Genomic DNA, 19050 nt, shown 5'->3' with positions numbered 1-19050 from the left:
TTTGGCACGAACCGGACCAGTTCATGATTTGCAAAACGTCACTTTGTCTGAACCCATTTCTGACGAAAACCACGAACTTTAGGGCAGTTCGCTTGGTTCATTTTTCAGTTAATCACTGCAGACAGCCTGGCGCCGATCAATCAGTTTCCTAAGCAACGGTGGATGGGTTTTCTGCAGACCTTCTGCTGACCCAGAAGTGGTGATTTGCTGGCCCGGAAATGACATTTCCAGAACTGAATGAACCAGTTTGCGAACCAGGGCAGGTTCATGAAAGTTAATGGTTCGTGGTTTGTGAAATGTGACGAACCACAAACTGCATGGTTTGTTTTTTCTGGTTTGTGCCCATCTCTAATCCACATATTAAAATTTATTTATTTATTTATTTATTTAAACAACCCCAATTTTTTTAAAAAAACAAAACAAAACCAATGCTGGCTACAAAAACACTATTGGCAAATTTATATATCTTTCTCATCTAAAGTTGGCAAGCCTAATTGTGATGAATTCCTATCTTTCAGGGTCTGGGGAGCAAGGGGCAGGGAAACTTCTGCTCCTCCATCCTTCCATCTTTCTCCATCCCACTGGCAGGATTCCAGCTTCTCATCTTTCTTAGATACTCACACACTTTCTTGTGCAGCCTGTCATTTGTACCCTTGTGCAGCCTGGTGCTTGTTTCAGACCAATCACATTGCTTGGTCTGCTGTCATTAGAGCCACATCCATTCTCACCTCTTTTCCTGACCTCCATATAAGATGCTGTAGCAAACTTCAAGCTGCCCAAGAGTTAATTAATGTGCAGCCAGGTGCTCAGTGATTTTACTCAAAAGTAAGCCATCCTGAGTACAATGAGATTGTCTGAAAAGTTCACCAGGCTGCTGCTCCAAGCCACCACTTTGTCTCTTCTGCCCCCCCCCCCCCGGTTGCATCCAGTCATCTAAACCGTGTGGCATATTGTTGTTGTGTTGTGAGTTTCCCTGCCACTGCAAGCAGGAGCTGTCAGGGCTGGCAGCATGGAAGCCCTGACAGCAGGTTGCTAGGTAGGGAGATGGGAGTGGGTGGAAGACCTGGCAGCTCATCAGTGTTCTATGTGAGCAACTTAGCCTGCAGAGAACAACCAGTTATTCCAGCTGAGGAGCCAGGTCGGAGTCAGGCTCTCTTGGGTCACCTGATCTCAGCTGGGCTGAATCTGCAGTACATCCTCTGGACTGCTGCATTGGGGGCAGTGTTGTGCAACAGAGTTCAGGCCCAGCAGCTCCACTGTTTTTTCTAGTGAGGCAAGGAATAAGGTGCCTGGCTTCCCTACTCCAGGTTAAACTCCCAGTATGTTGCAGCAGTGAAAGGAGAGTGGGAAGAGGGCACAGAATGGCACACATTATAGTTTACTAGAAGTTGCCAAGGAGACAGAGAACTTTGTGAACACAGTTGCCAGGCAAGCTTACCTGGACCGCTGTCCCTTGCTTGCAAGCAAAACAAGCAGATTGCATCAACCTGACATTATCTGTTGGAATTCATCCTGGACACCATGCAGCATGGCTTTGTGCCTGTAATTTAGCCCATTGTGCACTTTGGTCATAAATAACAAACAAAAAGTGCAGCTTGCAGCCACTTTTTCACTGGCACAATCTACAAACTACATATGGAGAATAGGCAGATATCCCCTAGGGTAATGGTTGGGTCATTTTAAAGACATACATGTCACACACGGAATTGCTTGCAATTCATCTCCTCTTTGTGTTTGCACAGTCAGAAGCATTCTTTAAATTATTGACACTGGATAGAATGCTTTGCCAGTGGCATCTATTGTGAAGGGATCTCAAGAACAGGATGCAAAATTAGTTAGATTCATGGACAGACATTGAAGGCACACAGAGTCACCTAAATAGCAAGTTTCAACTTTAAAAAATCAGAAGCTTGTTTTCTTTTAAATTGTGCCTTTTTAACCATTGGAACTGGGGAAGTGGCAGCTTGAGAAAGTTGGAATCATGCAAATAGACACACCCAAATTAATTTAGACACATCTAAACATCTCAGCAAATGATCATGATGAGGGAACTGGCTGCTAGTCAAGCATCTTTGGATGCTGCAATATAAGAGAGGATGTATGGCAGCAGCTTTTAACAAGTGCCCTATGATCTCTGTAACATCTCAATTCTGACTAAATGCACATAAGGCTGCAACCTTAGATCAGTATTCTTTCCTTTCCAAAGGGACTGTAGTATGTTGCACTGTTGCACAGTTCAAACTACTCATTTGCCTCAAAATCTTAATTATACAACATGCTCTATTCTTCCCTGTCTCTTAAAAGATACCATACCAGAGAGTCTCATTTCTTCCTTTTGATCTCCCCTTCCTTTTGCATATTTCAAAGCTCTGTCAGGACTCTAGGCCTGAGGTTGGATCCAGACTAATGAATGGAGTGGGTAATTTCCACCAGTCCCCTTTTCTCCATGCAGAGCCCTGGTTTGCTACCCATGCCATGCCTGAGGGTCCTCTGTCCCTCAAGAGTAGAGATGGGCACGAACAGGAAAAAAAATGAACACAATGTTCATTGTTCGTTGCCATCCACGAACAGGGATTCACGAACATGTTCGTAGTTGGAGGTTCATGGGACTCAGAATGCCCCCCTTGGGACTTAGCTGAATTTGAGCTGGGAAAAGTATGATCCATGGGTCTCCCCCTTTAATGTCATTTTCTCTTCACAGTGGCAAAAACTGGACTGTCTGCTGAAAGCTACTTTGAGGGGCTACAAGCCAGAAGGAAAGCCAGAAGGAGTTCAGTCAGAGTTCAGTCAGTCCATGCCTATGTTGCCAGGGGAATTGACTGAAAGGTGCAGATTGTCTGGCTTTACGAACGGCTGACAAATGCCATGAAGAGAGCTCGGAACAAACACATGTTCGCCGGGAACGGGGCCTCACAAACAGCTTGCTTGTGAGCAGCGGATTGGGCTGTTTGTGGCTTTTTTTTGTTTGTATTGCAGTTCATGCCCACCTCTACTCAAGAGAAGCATTTTGGGGCTATTGTGGAGATAAAATGGGGAAAGGTTTTGTACACCACCACCCTGAACTCTTCGGAAGAAGGGCAGGATAAAACTAGAATTCATTGTGAAAGTGTGAATATGGAGTGGGGGGGGGGGGGAGATATTTTGCAAGAGAAATGTGGTGTCACTTTGAACAATTTGGCCATTGCTGAGATCCAGACCTGCTGGGAGCACTTCCAGTGGAAAACAGCTGTACCATTTGGGTACAGCCAGAGCAGAGAAACCACCTGAGTTTGTGCCCCAGAGTCCCTCAGAGAAACTCTCAATTCATGATTTCTTTCTCCCTTCCCTCACCACCATGTCCGCAGCTGCAGCTGAAGTGGTTCTCTTGACCCACTACAGGCTGTAGTGCTCTGTGTGTGAGAGAGGGGGGGGAGAGGGAGGGAGAGAGGGCATACTGCCTCTTCCAGAGCACTGGTAATACATGTGACTGATCCATAGATTGGTGCACAGCCAGATGGTTCTTACGGAAAATCATCACACACACACACATACACTCTCTGCTGCTTTTACCTGCCCTGGGGGGGGGAGGGGAATTGTATTTTTTCACCAAAGCAGACAAAAGCCACATTGGAGGGGTGTGATTATGGCACATATGGGAAGAGTTAACAAGCCCCTCCCTTGTTCTCGTCTCCTGTTGAAATCACAGGCCCCAAGGCTGCCTTCTTTAAAAAAAACCTGTTGGGCGAAAAAAATCATTGCAAATTTACATGTGACGTGACGATGTGTAGAACCAGCTTGAGAAAGATTGTTTTTTTAAAAAACAACAACAGCATTTTAATTTGTGACATGGCAGTTTATATTTAAAGAATGGAAGCTTGTTTTTAGAATAGAACATTTTCTGCTAAAAAAGTTCCACTTTGGCTCAGAGTGCAGCAGGATCCTTAGCAAGGGATGCTAACTTAAAACAGGGACGGTCGACATCTTCCTCCTGGGGACTGCGTCATGCCTGGCCAAAACCACAACTGGTTTTCTCCTACTGCAGATGGGCTGGAGAAGGGCCTGGATACACCTGGAGCTATTTCTGTCCACTGCTCTCGCACACATTGGATAATGCGCTGTCAATGCACTTTAACAATCATTTGCAAGTGTTTCACATAGGAAAACCCAGTTGCAAACAATTACTAAAATGCACTAAAAGGGCATGATCCAAACTAAGTGAAAGCGGCTTGTTTCTTTTTGATTCTGTGGGTTGTTTTCGTCATTGAGTTTGGACAGGAGCGGATTGGCTCTTTAACTTACCAGGAAAGTTTATGGTGGGACACTACCATGGACAGCTACTGGTAGCCAACGCCAAGAGGCATCTGTAGAGCTCACAGCCCCATAGAGGAGGCTGTACTCAGACCCAGGCTATAGCAAGTGAGACAATATGTATAGGTTAACCACCTCCCAGGAACAGGCCAAATCACCTCTGTGGTTCTGCTAGCATTACAGGGCTGACTGGGCTCAAGTTTGCTCCCGGTCTAACATTCCAGTCTTAATGATTCTTTTGTTACTTTTATGCAGGGCTTTTTTTCAGCTGGAATGCAGTGGAATGGAGTTCCGGAACCTCTTGAAAATGGCCACATGGCTGGTGGCCCCACCCCCTGATCTCCAGACAGAGGGGAGTTTAGATTGCCCTCTGCACCGCCTGGTGGCGTGGAGGGCAATCTAAACTCCCCTCTGTCTGGAGATCTGGGGGTGGGGCCACCAGCCATGTGACCATTTTCTCCGAGGCCAACCCACTGAGTTCCACCACCTCTTTTCCCAGAAAAAAAGCCCTGCCTTTATGGCATTTTTGCATGGTTGATAGGCCATTCTTATAAAATGCATGAAAAAAATGCATGCTTTTATGAGGAAAAGTTGGTAGGGGGGAGAATTGAAAATAAAAATGAAGATCCCTAGGCTTGTTTCTCCCACAGGAAAAGAGAAATCAAAATGGGGGTATTCAGGTATAACTGGCATGCGGCAAATTTCACTCATCTCCCCATACCTGTCCTGGGCAGACCGTAGCGCAAAGCAAATAAAATAGGATTGGCCATGTTATAAATACAGCAACAACTCACCTCCGTTTTTTCGCCCTGGGTTCGACTGCCTATATAAGTAATAAGCCTGGTGACCCTCCACTTTATTACGATGTCTCTTTTTATAGAGTTCCTCCTTTCCATATTGTAAATCATATTACGAAGAAGATAACACAGAGTGGTCCATCCAGTATACTCTCTAAATGAATTAATACTGTGCTGAGGGGAGAAAAATTAAACTTACCATGTGTGGGGACTTTGCTCTGCCCACTGCTAATTCTTTTGTTCTCTGTCATAAGCTACGCTCTTACTGTGAGGAACCTGGCCAACAGGTAGGAAGCAATCCAGGTAGGGCCACGTGACCCTTGTCACTGAGAACAAAATGGCCGTGTAGTGCAGGCTTATGAGACCAAACAGGCTCACCGCAGGACACAAGGCCTGCCAAGAAGAGCAGACGATGCCAGTAGGATGCGTAGTGAGCTGTTCAATCTGAACCTCTTGCTTTAGTCTGACAGCAAATGGTGGGGTTCTGTCCTCTTCCCACTGGGGGATCCAGAAAATGGCTGACAGTTGCATCACCTCATCACCCAGCTCCCTTGCAGCTCGAATGTCAGTTGTCAGCGGGCAATCTTTGAAAATCTTTCCTGCGTCTCATCTGCAGCATTTATGTTGTAAATGCTGTGCCAACAAGAGGAGCTACCAATTCAGCCAGTGAAACACATGGACGAACAGGAAGCTGCCTTGGCTACAAAAGCTTCAAGAGTGTCCCCTCCCCTTACAGCTCTGTCTCAGGAAAGATATTTCAATTTCAGAAAGGCAAGAGCGTAGATCTCTGCCAACAAAGAGGAGAATAAGAGATATGGGAGCTGGGCAGAGGGTTGATTTATTAGCCCCAATCTGGGCTGCCTGGTTGGGACAGCCATGATTTGCGGGTTCCCAGAAAGAGGCTACTAATCTTGGTTTGCAGAGGGGTCCCTCGAATTCCCAATAAAGAGTCCTTTTTTTCTTTCACCGACTCAAATTTGAGGGGAGCATCATGCATTGTGTCTTGCGGTTCTGAAGTGAATTGGACAAGGACTAAGGGATGTTGGAGGCGGGAGACTGGAAGGTGAATTTTCAGCACCTGTTACAGTCCTCGCAGGACAAGGCCTGCAAAGGATGAACGCAAGCCGATCAAGTCGGTTCCACCTACATAAGGTTAAACCAGGGCCACCCATTATGCAGCAGCATTTTTCTTATTGTAAAAACACTCCTTTCAGGAGAGAGTTGCTGGATAATGGAATCGGAGTATATAGCAACCCCTTTTGTTACAAGGTAGTCTATAATCACCGAAAAAAGTTGCTACTCGTTCATTTCACTCTCATAATGATCATCATTATAAGCAGGAGGGAGGAAAGGAATTTATAGCCTCAACTTCCCTGTCGGAGAGATGTCTTTTTGTGATCAGTGGCAAAGGCTTCCTGGAGCAAAAGGGGGGAATGTTTGGGGGGCACAACAAGCAGAGCCCAACTGTTTTTCCACCGATGCATCTGGAGTTCATGCTCCGACATGATGCTGAAAAGGCTTCATTATTCCTCACCTCGCCACCCGCCTCCGCCCCCAACCGTCACTCTCGATATCCTTGGCATTCCAGAAAGCCTGCTGATATCATCTTCACAGCTAATATATAAACCAACATATTGCCCTCCCACTTAGAAAATTAATTCTCGCCTAACATTTGCTTTAAATATCTACACTTAAATGCAGATTTCTTTCGCTCACTGGGGTGGCAGCCTGCCAGGACGAAGCCCAGCAAGGGGAGGGAATCTGGAAAACAGGATGGTGGGTGGAGAACACAGAGGATTTTAGAGCTTGTGGAACATCAGAGCTGTGGGTAGATGTTCCACAGAAATGCTGCCTAAACTGAACTTCGGAGGAAATGCAGGGGTTCCCGGTTCAGGCAAAACATCGGAAGTATTTTGAGGAAAGCCAAAAGCATTGGATAAGATTAACAAAATTGGTGGTTGGCGTGAGATAGCTGGAGTTTTGCCAAAGGCAAAATTCAAAATGGGTCCGTTTGAGAACATAAGAGATGGATGTCCTAGTGGACGGGACCAGTGGTAGACTCATAGAATCATAGGGTTGGAAGGTACCTCCAGGGTCATCTAGTCCAACCCCTGCACAATGCAGGAAATTAACAGCTCCCCCACACACCCTCAGTGACCCCTGCTCCATGCCCAGAAGGTGGCAATATGCCGTTGGATCCCCAGCCAAACTGGCCTGGGGAAAATTGCTTTCTGAACCCAAGGTGGTGGTTAGCATTACCCTGGCATGTAAGAAAGGACCACGAGAACTGAGCACGGATGTGACCCTTCCTGCCCTCCCTCTCATGATCTGCCTAGGTTCACAGAATCAGCATTGCTGTCAGATGGCCATCTAGCCTCCGTTTAAAAACATCCAAAGAAGGAGAGCCCACCACCTCCTGAGGAAGCCTATTCCACTGAGGGACTGCTCTAACTGTCAGGAAGTTCTTCCTCATGTTTAGTTGAAAACTCTTTTGATTTAATTTCAGCCTGTTGGTTCTAGTCCGACCTGTGAGGGCAATAGAAAACAACTCCATGCATCCTGTTCCACGCAGCAGCTAACTAGGTACCCTGGTGGGCCAACCAAGAGGGAACAGAAGCCAAAGCCACCTCCTGATATTGCCTCCTAGTTCTGGGATTCAGACCTTGCTGCCTCTGAATATGGAAGCTCCCATTAGTCACCGTGGCTAGTAGCCATAGGTGGAACTTTCCTCCACGAATCAGTCTAATCCCCTTTCAAAACCATCTATGTTCATGGTCATCTCTACCTCACATGTCAGGGTATTTCAGAATTTAATTATTTGCTGAGTAAAGATGTACTTCGAAGGGAAGGCAACATGGTATAGCCCCATCGCATCTTGGAAGCTAAGCAAGCTCAGTAGCTGGATGGCACCAAGGGAGACTCTGCAGAGGGGAGGAAATGGCAAACTACCTCTGTTTCTCACTTGCCCTGAAAGCCCCTTGCTGGGGTCCCCATAAGTTGGATACAGCTTAATGGCATGCACTTACATAAAGAAGCACTTCTGTTTGTCCATCTTGAATTTATTGCCTATCAACTTCATCAGTTGAGTTCTAGTGCTATGGGAAAGGAGGGGAAAAGTTTTTCTGTATACTTTATCCTATGCATAATTTTATAAACCTCGTGACCCCCTCCCAGTTGCCTTTCCCCCTAAACTCGTTAGCCTTTCCTCATAGGAAAGGCACTCCAATCCACTGGATACTTTAGACACCCACTTCTGCAGTTTTCCAGCTCTGCGATATCTTTCTTTCTTTTTTGAGATACGGAGGCCAGAATTGTAAATTGTAAGAAAAGCAAAAAAGACATTTGTCCTGCAAAATTTCCCCAGTGATAGAAAGGTAGAAGGTTGTGCATCCCTATATATGACTGGTCTGGCCCTTGTCCAGAGATTTGAGAAGTTCAAACCCTGATCCCCTGCAACATTCAAAGTGCTCCTGCAATCACACTTCCCCTCTTGTTCTGTGCCGCAATTTGGAATGGGAAAATGCCTTCCGTTTGCTAAGTCAAAATGCCAGAAGGATACAGTTCTCATCCTTAAGCGTTACACTGCAATCCTATGGATGTTTTCCCAGAAGAAAGCCCCGCTGAATGACATGGGACTTACTTCTGAGTAGATCTGCTTAGGCGTGCTGTCTGAGACCATGTTGGTTGCGTCTGCCCCATGACATCCGGTTCCGCCCTCCGGAATCCTTTCCAGGGAAGCCTTCCCCTTTGAGCCCTAGGTCTCAAGCCGGGGAGGCTGACATCCATCTTGTGATGCTAACCGGAACAAACAACAGCCCTGAAGTGACACCTTTCATGCTGGCCTCTCAATACCTCAAAGGCCACTTTCCATGTTTTAATTAACCTTTGTTATCTGATGGTGGCAGCATGTCAGTTGGCAGATGAAGGAATGGGAATCTACTCAGTGGCTGTGTGGGAGAGTGTATGCTGGCAAGAGGGAAGTCTGTGCTAGGGGAAAAGGGGAAAAGAAGTCAAGGTCCAAGATTGCTTGGGGCGTCCGTCTCAGAACTACATGAGGGTGATTTTCTAATAGCTAAACATAAGACAAAGCTAATCCAGCTAACCAATTTTCACGTGGGTGGGGGGTAACCCTAGTAGCTACTAATTCTTCCATTCCTTTCTTGGCACCATCAATGTAGGATTGCCTGAATATCCACAAACAATGAAAATAGATGATACGGGGCTGTTCAGATTTCTCTTATTGCCCTACAAGATGGCTTTCCAGTCTGCTACGTCTCTCTCCTCTGTATTCTGTGAACAGTAGTATGCTCTCCGCATTTACAGTTAACTAGATCAATTTGGACAGCAGCTAGAGTGTGTACAAGGGATCAGGGATGCACAAACCTATAAAGGGTTGGTTCTTTAATATTTGAGGACGCCTGCTTCATCTTCCCTTAAAATCTTTTCCCCCAAATCCTAATTTATGTGATTGTTTTATGCTAGTGTATTCCCTAACCATGTTTTGCTGTTAGCTTTAAAACATCTATTTTTAATAAACTAAAACATTTCTTTATGTGAAATGCTATCACTGCACAGTGAATAATATGGACCTGGTATTTGTGACCAAGACCTGGGTGAGGGAAGGCAAGACAGCCACCTCGAAAGAACTGCCCCACCTCCCAGCTTCTTTGTCCTTCACCAGTCCCAGACAAATGGCCGGAGGGCGGGGGGGTGATATTCCTGCGAGAGTCTTTCTCCTTCAGGCTGCCCTGCGCCCCAAAGATTTTTGTGAAATGCTAAAATCAGTATTCTTTTTTGCCCCTTCCCAAATGTGTGAATGGTCTCCTACATTATTGTGTAGGTTTCCTCAATAGGGCAAACTAGACTTTCTCTTCCTGTTGTGTAGTTCTGTCCACTCCTGAGTCTCTCTTCCATACCCACAATGAATGTTTCCATGCCATGTCCCTCTTTTTCTTTCTAATGGATTTCTGTTTAGTAATCCACCCAATCAGCTTAATTTACAACTACTTTCAGTACTTCTGTGTGTGATCATTATTTCCCAGGCAGACACCAAAGGCTTGTAACTGATCAATATGACTCAATTCATCTGGTTTTAAGCAGCAGTTCCAGATGTTGCAAATTGCCTTTGACTTGCAAAATTTCTCCACGTGGTAAAGCTGCTGCCTATGTCATGAAACAATCTAGATATTATAGTCTGAGATAGTTTACAACAAATTTACAACTTGACTCTTTCACAACACCTCCCCCCTCCTTTCAGTGGATGGGATCACTGCCTCTAATCTCTTATGAATATTAACAGAAATAACAGAGAGCTAAATCTGAAAATTAGTACCCATTCTGAAAAGTTCGGCCAATCATTCAGAACCATTAATCTAACATTGGCGTGATCAGCCAACATTCACAGCATTGTTATTATCAATCACAGTGGTATACTTGGTGTGAGCCCCAGCAGGGGACGATATTGAAGGAAGGAAGGATGGACGGACGGACGGACTGTTATATCAGGGAAAAAGTTAAAAACAGATATCATTTATAAGCAACAAAAAATGAGAGAAGTGATGTGACATCATTTTGATGTCTGTTTTCTACTCGAACTTCATTTGAGATTCTGATATGCTATGTGATTCAGGATCAGAGGACCCATTCTGTGCTTTTAGAACCCCTTTCAAACAGCATGGCTTAAATCAAACAGACCCAGCATGACATTACAGTGCTTTAAGGGATACAGTTGAAGATGCTTCCTAACTTCACGTCTGCAAGTAAATGATCTCTATGTGATTATATGTACTATTAAACAAAGATTCTTTTTCTGTGGTGTTTTATCAATGCACAGTAATGTGTGTGTGTGCACATCAGAAAAAAATGTGGGTTGCTTTTTTGCAGTGCTTGATTAATGCACACATAATGCAGAGAAGAAGGAATATGCAAGTAGGCTAAAGGAAATGAAAGCTGCAAAGAACTGTACTAGTTTAAATTTCAAGATTAATGATAGAAATTCTGTGACTTAAACCTGAATTTAGGAGGCATGAGACTCAGCAAAGAAACAACTACAAAAAGGAAGGATATCCTCTTATTCCTAAGTACAGATGTCTCCAGACTCTTTGGAAGTCCCCAGTAACTGGAGCTATTTACATATGACGTCAGGGTTGTCCAAGAAAAGAATGATCGCCTTTATAATCTTGCTGCCATAAACAGATATATTACCAGGGCTTTTTTTGAGCCGGAACACCCCGGAACAGTGTTCCGGCACCTCTTAAAAATACCCACGTAACTGGTGGGTATTTTAAGAGGTATTTTTAAAATGGCCTGTTTCGGCCATTTTGGGCCCAGATCAGGGCCGAAATGGCCAGGATCAGGCCACTGCCAGGCAGAGGAGGGTTCCCCTGCCCAGCAATGGCCTGTTTCAGCCTTGTTTTGGCCCAATTTGGGCCCTAAATGGCCAGGATCAGGCTGCTCCTTGGTGGGGGAGTGCTCTCCCATGTGGCCCAACTGGGCCCAAAACAGCTCAGATCCGGCCGCTGCTGGGCAGGGGAGTGCTTCCCTGTGCTGCAGCGGCCCATTCCGGGCCAATTTAGGCCCGATCCGGGCCAAATCAGGTCCCCCTTGGAGCATCGGAATGCTTCCGGGGCAGCCACAGGCTGTGTGATGATGTCACTTCCCAGAAGTGACATCATCATGCACATGTGGTGAGAGTTGTGTCACCTTCTCCCAGGAGTTGCGCCGCGTGAGAGTTCCCCCTTCTTTCCCCAGAAAAAAAGCCCTGCTGATATTACCGACATGTTCACCAGCCCAAATTTCCTAACAGGAAAATTTGGAACAAGTTCCAAGGGAAAGGGGAGAAAAGCTTTCAGCCTTACACAGCAGGAGCACAGGATAACATTGTGTAAAAGGATTTGACAATGAAGAAGTTTAATGTTCAGTACCTGCCATCTTGAGTGGACTCCATGGAAGGCAGAAAAAGGGCAAGGAACTTGGCTGGCTCCAGAAGGCAGTCATGTGGAGCCAACTCCAAAGGAGCCCTCTGTTTGTGACTTGTTTCTGTCTCTCTGATCCTGCTGGGCTAATGTGTTAAATTTTAAAAGAACATGTTTTTTGTTTGTTTGGCTGTTTAAAAACATTTGTACCCTGTCTTTTAAAAATCAATTTTATGTAAGCCACTGTGAGAGACAGTACTCAAAGAGACTTACACAAAATTGATATAAGAAACCCTCAAAGAATGAAAACTGAAATGTAAGGCCCCTTAGAAGGCTGAGCCACTGGCGACAATAATCCAAACCCGCGGCATAGCAGAAAAGCATGTTATGCTCTGTGATCAGCACAATCGCCACTGACAGATCAGCAAGAGGGACTGTAACTCAGAAAATCAGCCAAAAGATTTTTGCAATACAATGATCTAGCACAGCAGCCAGAGAAGGTGCAGTTTGCATCTGATCTTTTCACCTGTGTGTGGAGGCTGTTCCCAAGGGAGAAGGGGCCACCACAGAAAAGGCCCTTGATGTAATAGAGGGCATATACCCCTCATGGAGAGGAAGTACCTTCAAAAGTAGACAATGAGCCACCCAAAGGTGATTCAGAACATTTCTGGTGATTTGCAATTTTCTGTATTTTATCTGCTTTTTAAATGCTGCTGATTTGTTTTTTTCAAGCCATCTTGTAGAGTTAAACAGATTTTTAAATAAATTAAGCTGTGGAGGCCTGACAAAATTAAAAAAAAACCCTTTCCAACACAGGCATTCTTGGTGTTTATGTGAACACTGTTTAAGGAAAGATCACCATGACCCACAGCTATGAGGAATGCCGCAGCTGATCTCTTTTAGTTATGCCTCTGTCCATTGGCAGGTGACGATTTTCAGCAATGCATGGGGCATGTGGCTTGGCTCACCTGCTGGAGTCGTAAGGCAGAGGACTTTGGCTGCTGCTGCTCTCTCTTTGCCTGCCTGTCCCTCTCTGCCCCTCGATGATTAAGGGGGACCACTGACAGCAAGGAGAATGGAGGGGAGGAATGAGCCAGTAGCGGTGCAAGTTTGCCCATATGAAGTGTATCCAGTATCTAAGCAACAGGCGTTGGTGCAGAAGCGAATGTCATTGTTTGCAGAGTTTACTCCTGCAAAGTGCAGGCATGTGTACCTACGCATGAGTGTCTCTGCCTGTGTAAGTAGACAATGTAACCTGCTGACACAACACGGTTCAGCAATTATTTTTAGATCATTAGCACCTTCTTACCACAAGGGAATCAGCCCAAAAGACTCCAGGTGTCACACTGGCCAGGCCTATACGCAACTGCTGTCCTTCTGACGCAGAAAAGAGATGCATGGTTGGCAAAGGGCAGGTCGCATGGATGCCAGCGCCTCCCCCACAGCTGGTATAGTCTTCCAGAGATGCCAGCCCTGGAAAGACCATGAGTGGGCACTCATGACAGGGAGAGAGAGAGAGAGAGAGAGAGAGAGAGGAGGGAGGGAGGAATAGATAAACACCTGGTTAAAAATTACAAGGCTTGTCAGTGAAAGAACGACAGTGATCACGCTTTTAATATTTGATGGGGAGAGAAAAAAATGACAGATATGAGAAAGGGCTCCCGGAGGACCCCTTCCAGCTTTCCAAAGCACTTAATTCTCTCTCTGTCTTTCTTTTTCCATCTTTGGATCAGGGAGTGTGACAGCATTTTTTTCTTTTTTGAAATACCTTCTTTCTCTTGGAAGGAAGGGAGTGTGGAGTTGTAATTCTTGGGCTGCTGTTGTTTTTTAATCTAAATTTAATGGATCTCAACTGTGACCTGCCTCGTTGGAATTGATGTTCTCCAGAATGTAACTATCCAGGTTGTTTTCTTTGCTTTAAAGTAAAGCTCATGTGTGTGAGAGAGAGAGGGTGAGAGAGCCGTTGTATATCACAAAAACAAGGAGGTGGTTTCGTTATATAGACATTTGGGCCTTCCCCACTGACTAATGGGGGCATTGAAATTGCTAGGGTGTTTCTACTTGAACAAGAGTCCTGAAACTAGGTATACACAGGGAGTAAGGCTAGAAAAAGATCTGAGAAGGGGATACTCAGACTTCACCCCCACAAAAATTGGAGGACCACAATCCAGCAGTACCACAATCCAGCCAAAGATGAGAACAGAAATTTGGTATACACACAGTCTGAGATGCCCTAACTCTTACAGATAAAGTCTGGAAGAGACTTCCACTAGAAAGTGCATGCAGTGCTTATATCCTCAAAGTGACTCAACAAGATTCCATGTGACTTATTGGCTTTGGAGGCCTGAGTTCCAATCCTTGCTTAGGCCATTTAGCTTTCCTATTGATGTTCGGTCCATTGCTCTCTCCCAGCTGAATCTAAAGTTTGCTGTGAGGGAAACAAAAAAACCAATCACTCCATCCATGCATTCCTCCTCAATCCCGCGGGAAGAATGGGGTACTAAAGGTAAAGAATGAATATGACACCTAGAAAGCTTACATTTAGCAAAGGTATTCCTGTTAGGGAGATATTACATCTTTCAGCCCCCTGCCAGGGGTGGAGGTAGCTGTGTGCCCCACTGCTGTTCAGCTTGCTAGCAAGGGAAGAAATGATGGGGCTTACCCCTCCCAGTAGGCACTTCTGGGTGATATAGTGATATCCAGGGCTTTTTTTCTGGGAAAAGAGGTGGTGGAACTCAGTGGGTTGCCCTCGGAGAAAATGGTCACATGGCTGGTGGTCCATTCCACCACGTTCCAGCTGAAAAAAACCTCTGGTGATATCACTGGTGATGTGACATCACTTCCTGGTGTGGGCAGAGTCTGGGGAGAGGAGGAAGCTCAGCAAGATATAATGCCACATTGTCTGCCCTCTGGAGCGGTCCTTTTCTCCAGGAGACCTGATCTCTGTCATCTGGCTATCAGTTGTAATTCCAGGAGCTCTCCAGGCCCCACCTGGAGGTTGTCAACACAAGTGACTACATACTTGAGAGCTGAAAGCAGTTTCATCCCACCCAACAGAAAAGAACTTTAATAACTAAGCATAAATCCTACATAAACTGAAATACAGCTATATGGGAATTAATCAGAACAGCTAGAGATAGTGAAGATTACTTGAACACCCCCCCCCCAAGTGAATAACTAGCTAATCCTAAACTGACCAGTATGTTACCTTGACATTTCTTTCCTAGAAATGAGTACAGGGCTACCTCTCTGGAATTACCCCAGATCCACCTAACTAATTCGTAATGTGTGAATCAGCCTCTTATGGTGTAGCCACCAGCCATCAAAGGACATGAAGGAAGCTCCTTCCATGACTGAGCTAGAATGTAAAGGACGTTTTGTATATCCCCAAGCAGGCTTCTCCTTGAAAAGGTCTTTTTTCTGCTTGATACCCTGGAAAGGCTGGATAAGCAATGGGTTTGACTCAGTTTTCTATCTTTATACATCTTTGAATGTCTTGAAAGCATCCTAAGTAGAGTAAGCAGAGCTGCACTACAAGAAGACAACTTCCTGACTCTCTTCTCACTGCAGCCTTCCTTGCCCTCCCAAATGGTGTGGCATTGTGTGTGGTGTAGGTTTGCCAACCTCCAGGTGGTGGCTGGAGAGCTAAAATTACAATTGATCTCCAGTCCACAGAGATCAGTTGCCCTGGAGGAAATGGCTGCTTTGGAGATTGGACTCTATGGCATTATATTCCACTGAGGTCCCTCCCCTCCCTGAACACCACCCTCTCCAGGCTCCACCCCCCTCCCAAATGTCCAGGAATTGTCCAACATGGAGCTGGCAACCCTGGCTCTAGTCGGAATGCAAAGTGGAAGTCTGGCAGGAGGGAGGAATCGGCAAAAATCGCCCTCCATTTCTCTGCAGGAAGAAAAAATGTTCCAACCGAAGAGTTGCTGCACCAGAGGATCCAACTTGCTGACTCTGGCTTTCTTGGATTAAAGTCTCTGGGTATGGAGGGGGAAATGGAGCGCATGGAGGAGAGATCTGTCTAAGGGCTTCTTCACACATTACAATATAGATGTATCCTAAGAAGTTTGTAACCTAAATGCACCAAGCACGAGTTTTAACAACAGCCCATCATACGCTTGCCTGAACTGACAGCAGCTGCATCTCGAGAGTATTCTTGGTTGGCAACAGCCTGGCCTGCTGCTGTGTGAAAAGGTGGGAGTGGGAGTTCCTGGAGGGGCGAGGGGTGTGAATTGAGTCGGGGGCACTTGCTGAGACTGAGAGTCTCCAGGTACACCGGCGAACACCGGGGCAATGGGTGAGAGGGAAGAGAATCTGCCAACTGGGTTTCTGTCAAAGCCTTTATTGCTCTCTTACAAAAGTGAGGTGTGTAATCAGTTGTGAGCTAAAGGGGGATTTACTGTTTCTTTGGGGATTCGCAGAGCTTTCTGGCAGCGAAATGGAAAGACTTTATCATCCGTCTCTGAGCTTTAGAGACGGCGAGAAGGGAATGCTGATGAATGGTTGGGGGGCTTGCCAAGCTCCACTCAAGTGCAATTAACAAGGCCCGCCAAAGGCTCCCGTGATTTACGCCCGAGTCTTCTGTCTCCCCCACCAATCCACGTTACAGATAACAGGATCATTGTGACACAGGCATATCAGTGGCTGTTTGCTCTGGCTTACTTGGGTAGTTCCAATTACAGATTCTCCACACAGAAATACTGACACTACTCATTTTACTTTAATTCAGTGTCAGCTTGGCGCTAGGTGCTTTACAGGCGCTAAAGCATCTGCACCTTTTCTGAGAAGCCTTTCAAGCATCTATCTAGCCTTTGGTCTGTCCTTCTATCTGAGTGGAGTCGTAACTACTCACTCGTTTTCATGAATGTTTTTGGGCAGTGCAAATAATGCTTCTCTTTTAGAGCTTTTTTAAAAATCACCCATTTGGATATGGTTGGCTTATGCGCTGAGATTGCCCTCACTTGCCCTCACTTTCCCTTGCTCTCAATTGCTGCAATTCCTGTCCTCATTGCACAGTGAAGTTCATTTGGTTTTGTAGCATGTCGTACTATTCACTATGTGATCCCTGATTGGATATGATCACCCATGCAACTAAGCCACTTGAAAGGATAAAGATCAGCAGCCAGGCTGGAAAATGGAAGTTAGGAAGCTACAGCCTGAAGAAGCAGTGAAGACACTGGAGAGCTAGTGCTGTACCGTGGTCTGAACAGAACCTGGGAGACCAGGTTCAAATCCCCATCGAGCCATAAACCTTACTGAATAACTTTCGTGAGTTATTGTCTATGGCTGCAATTCTAAGTAGGTTGACTCAGAAGTAAATCACTAGGATTATAACCTAACTTAACTCACAGGATTGTTGTAAGGATAAAATGAGGGAAAGAAACTAACGGGAATCCTAAGAAGAGTTACTTCAGTCTAAGCCCATTGATTTCAAAGCGCTTAGACTGGAGTAACTCTACTTAGGGTTTCTCCGTAAGGAGCTCTATTGCTGCCAGCAAGATCTTGGCAAACCCCATAAGATTTTAAGCACACTGTCTGGGGAGGGTGGAGTTTGAGGATGATATGACATAACTTCCAGGCAACAGTCTAGGAATTTCCGCCAATCTCCATGGCAAATGCTACAGAGGTTTGGGGCAATTCCTAGAAAGTCACTATGGAGACCAGTTCCAACCATTTTTTCACACTCCTCAATTTTTTGAGGGTGGGGGATTGGGGGTGAGGATGGGGGTTTACCTGCCATAGGTGGGCAAATAGCAGGTCTGGTGAGATTCTTGGAAGACAGGTAGGATTTAAAAATATATTAGATAGGTAAAATCTGGAACCTGCTCTTGTCAGTGGACCGACCCATCCTGCCACAACAGCTGAGGTTTTATGCTTTGTGTTTGAGTTCAGTATTTGAAAATTCTATTTTTCATCCTGTTTTCTTCCTCTCTCTCCCTCCCTTATCCTCTCCTCACACGTCCACTTGTTTTATGGTTTTAATTTTTAAATTGTAAGGTTTACAGTGGAATGGTGGTGGTTTATGTGCACTCTGAGCCACTTTGAGGGACTACAGTCCAAAAGTGAGATACAAATCTAAAAATGAATAAATAACAACATAAATTAATGAACTATGTGAACCTGACTAGAAGACTGATTTTTTTTTCAAGGACCAACCATTTTTCAGATGTTTCCACCACACCAAAATGCCTAGGTTTGGTTTGACAATGGAATATTTCCAGGAGAATATTCAGCACAATTTTGTCTGTCTGACTGCAAAAAGGGTAGCCATGTTAGTCTGTCGTAGCAAAATGAAACAAAAGTCCAGTGGCACCTTAAAAGGCTAACATATATTTCAATATGAGCTTTCATGAGCCCATTTCTTCATTTATCTCCATTCTTTCTTCTATGGAGCTCAATCCCACCTAGGATTGCCAACCTCCAGGTGGTGCCTGGACATCTCCTGGGATTGCAATTGATCTTCAGATGAGAGAGATCAGCTCCTTTGAAGAAAATGGCTGCTTTGGAGGCTGAACTCTATGGCATTATGTCATGCTGAGGTCCCTCCCCAAACCCCACCCTTCTCAGGCTCCACCCCCAAATCTCCAGGAATTTCTCAAGCTGGAATTGGCAACCCTACCACTGCACCCACATTTTCTCTGTTTTCCGTCCTCCCTGAATTGGATGTGGTTTGGGTTGGATTTTGATTTATTATTGTACAAATTAATGTCCCTAAAAAATTCACCAGTCAAGAACTGATTTCAAGAAGCTCTGTCATTAACTTCCTTTTGTTGCCTAATTAATTAATGTTTATAAGACTCTGAGATCCTCTTCTGCAATGCATCAACAGAAGTGCCAAGTATTTGTAGTTTTTATTATTATAATAACTGCTGCTCATTTGCATAAGCTTCTTTTTCAGTGGCTTCTCTCTGCAGATGTTCTCACTCATCCTGGAAACAGCTGCCCCAGACAAGACAGATCAGCCGCCCTTTGCACTAGAGATGGCCCAACACCTCTCCTAAAACAAAATATCAAAGCAGATGGGCAAAGGAGGTCCTTCTCAG

The sequence above is a fragment of the Eublepharis macularius genome, chromosome 15 (genome assembly GCF_028583425.1).
Source record: "Eublepharis macularius isolate TG4126 chromosome 15, MPM_Emac_v1.0, whole genome shotgun sequence".
Taxonomy (NCBI): domain Eukaryota; kingdom Metazoa; phylum Chordata; class Lepidosauria; order Squamata; family Eublepharidae; genus Eublepharis; species Eublepharis macularius.
Note: the sequence above shows the minus strand (reverse complement) of the source record.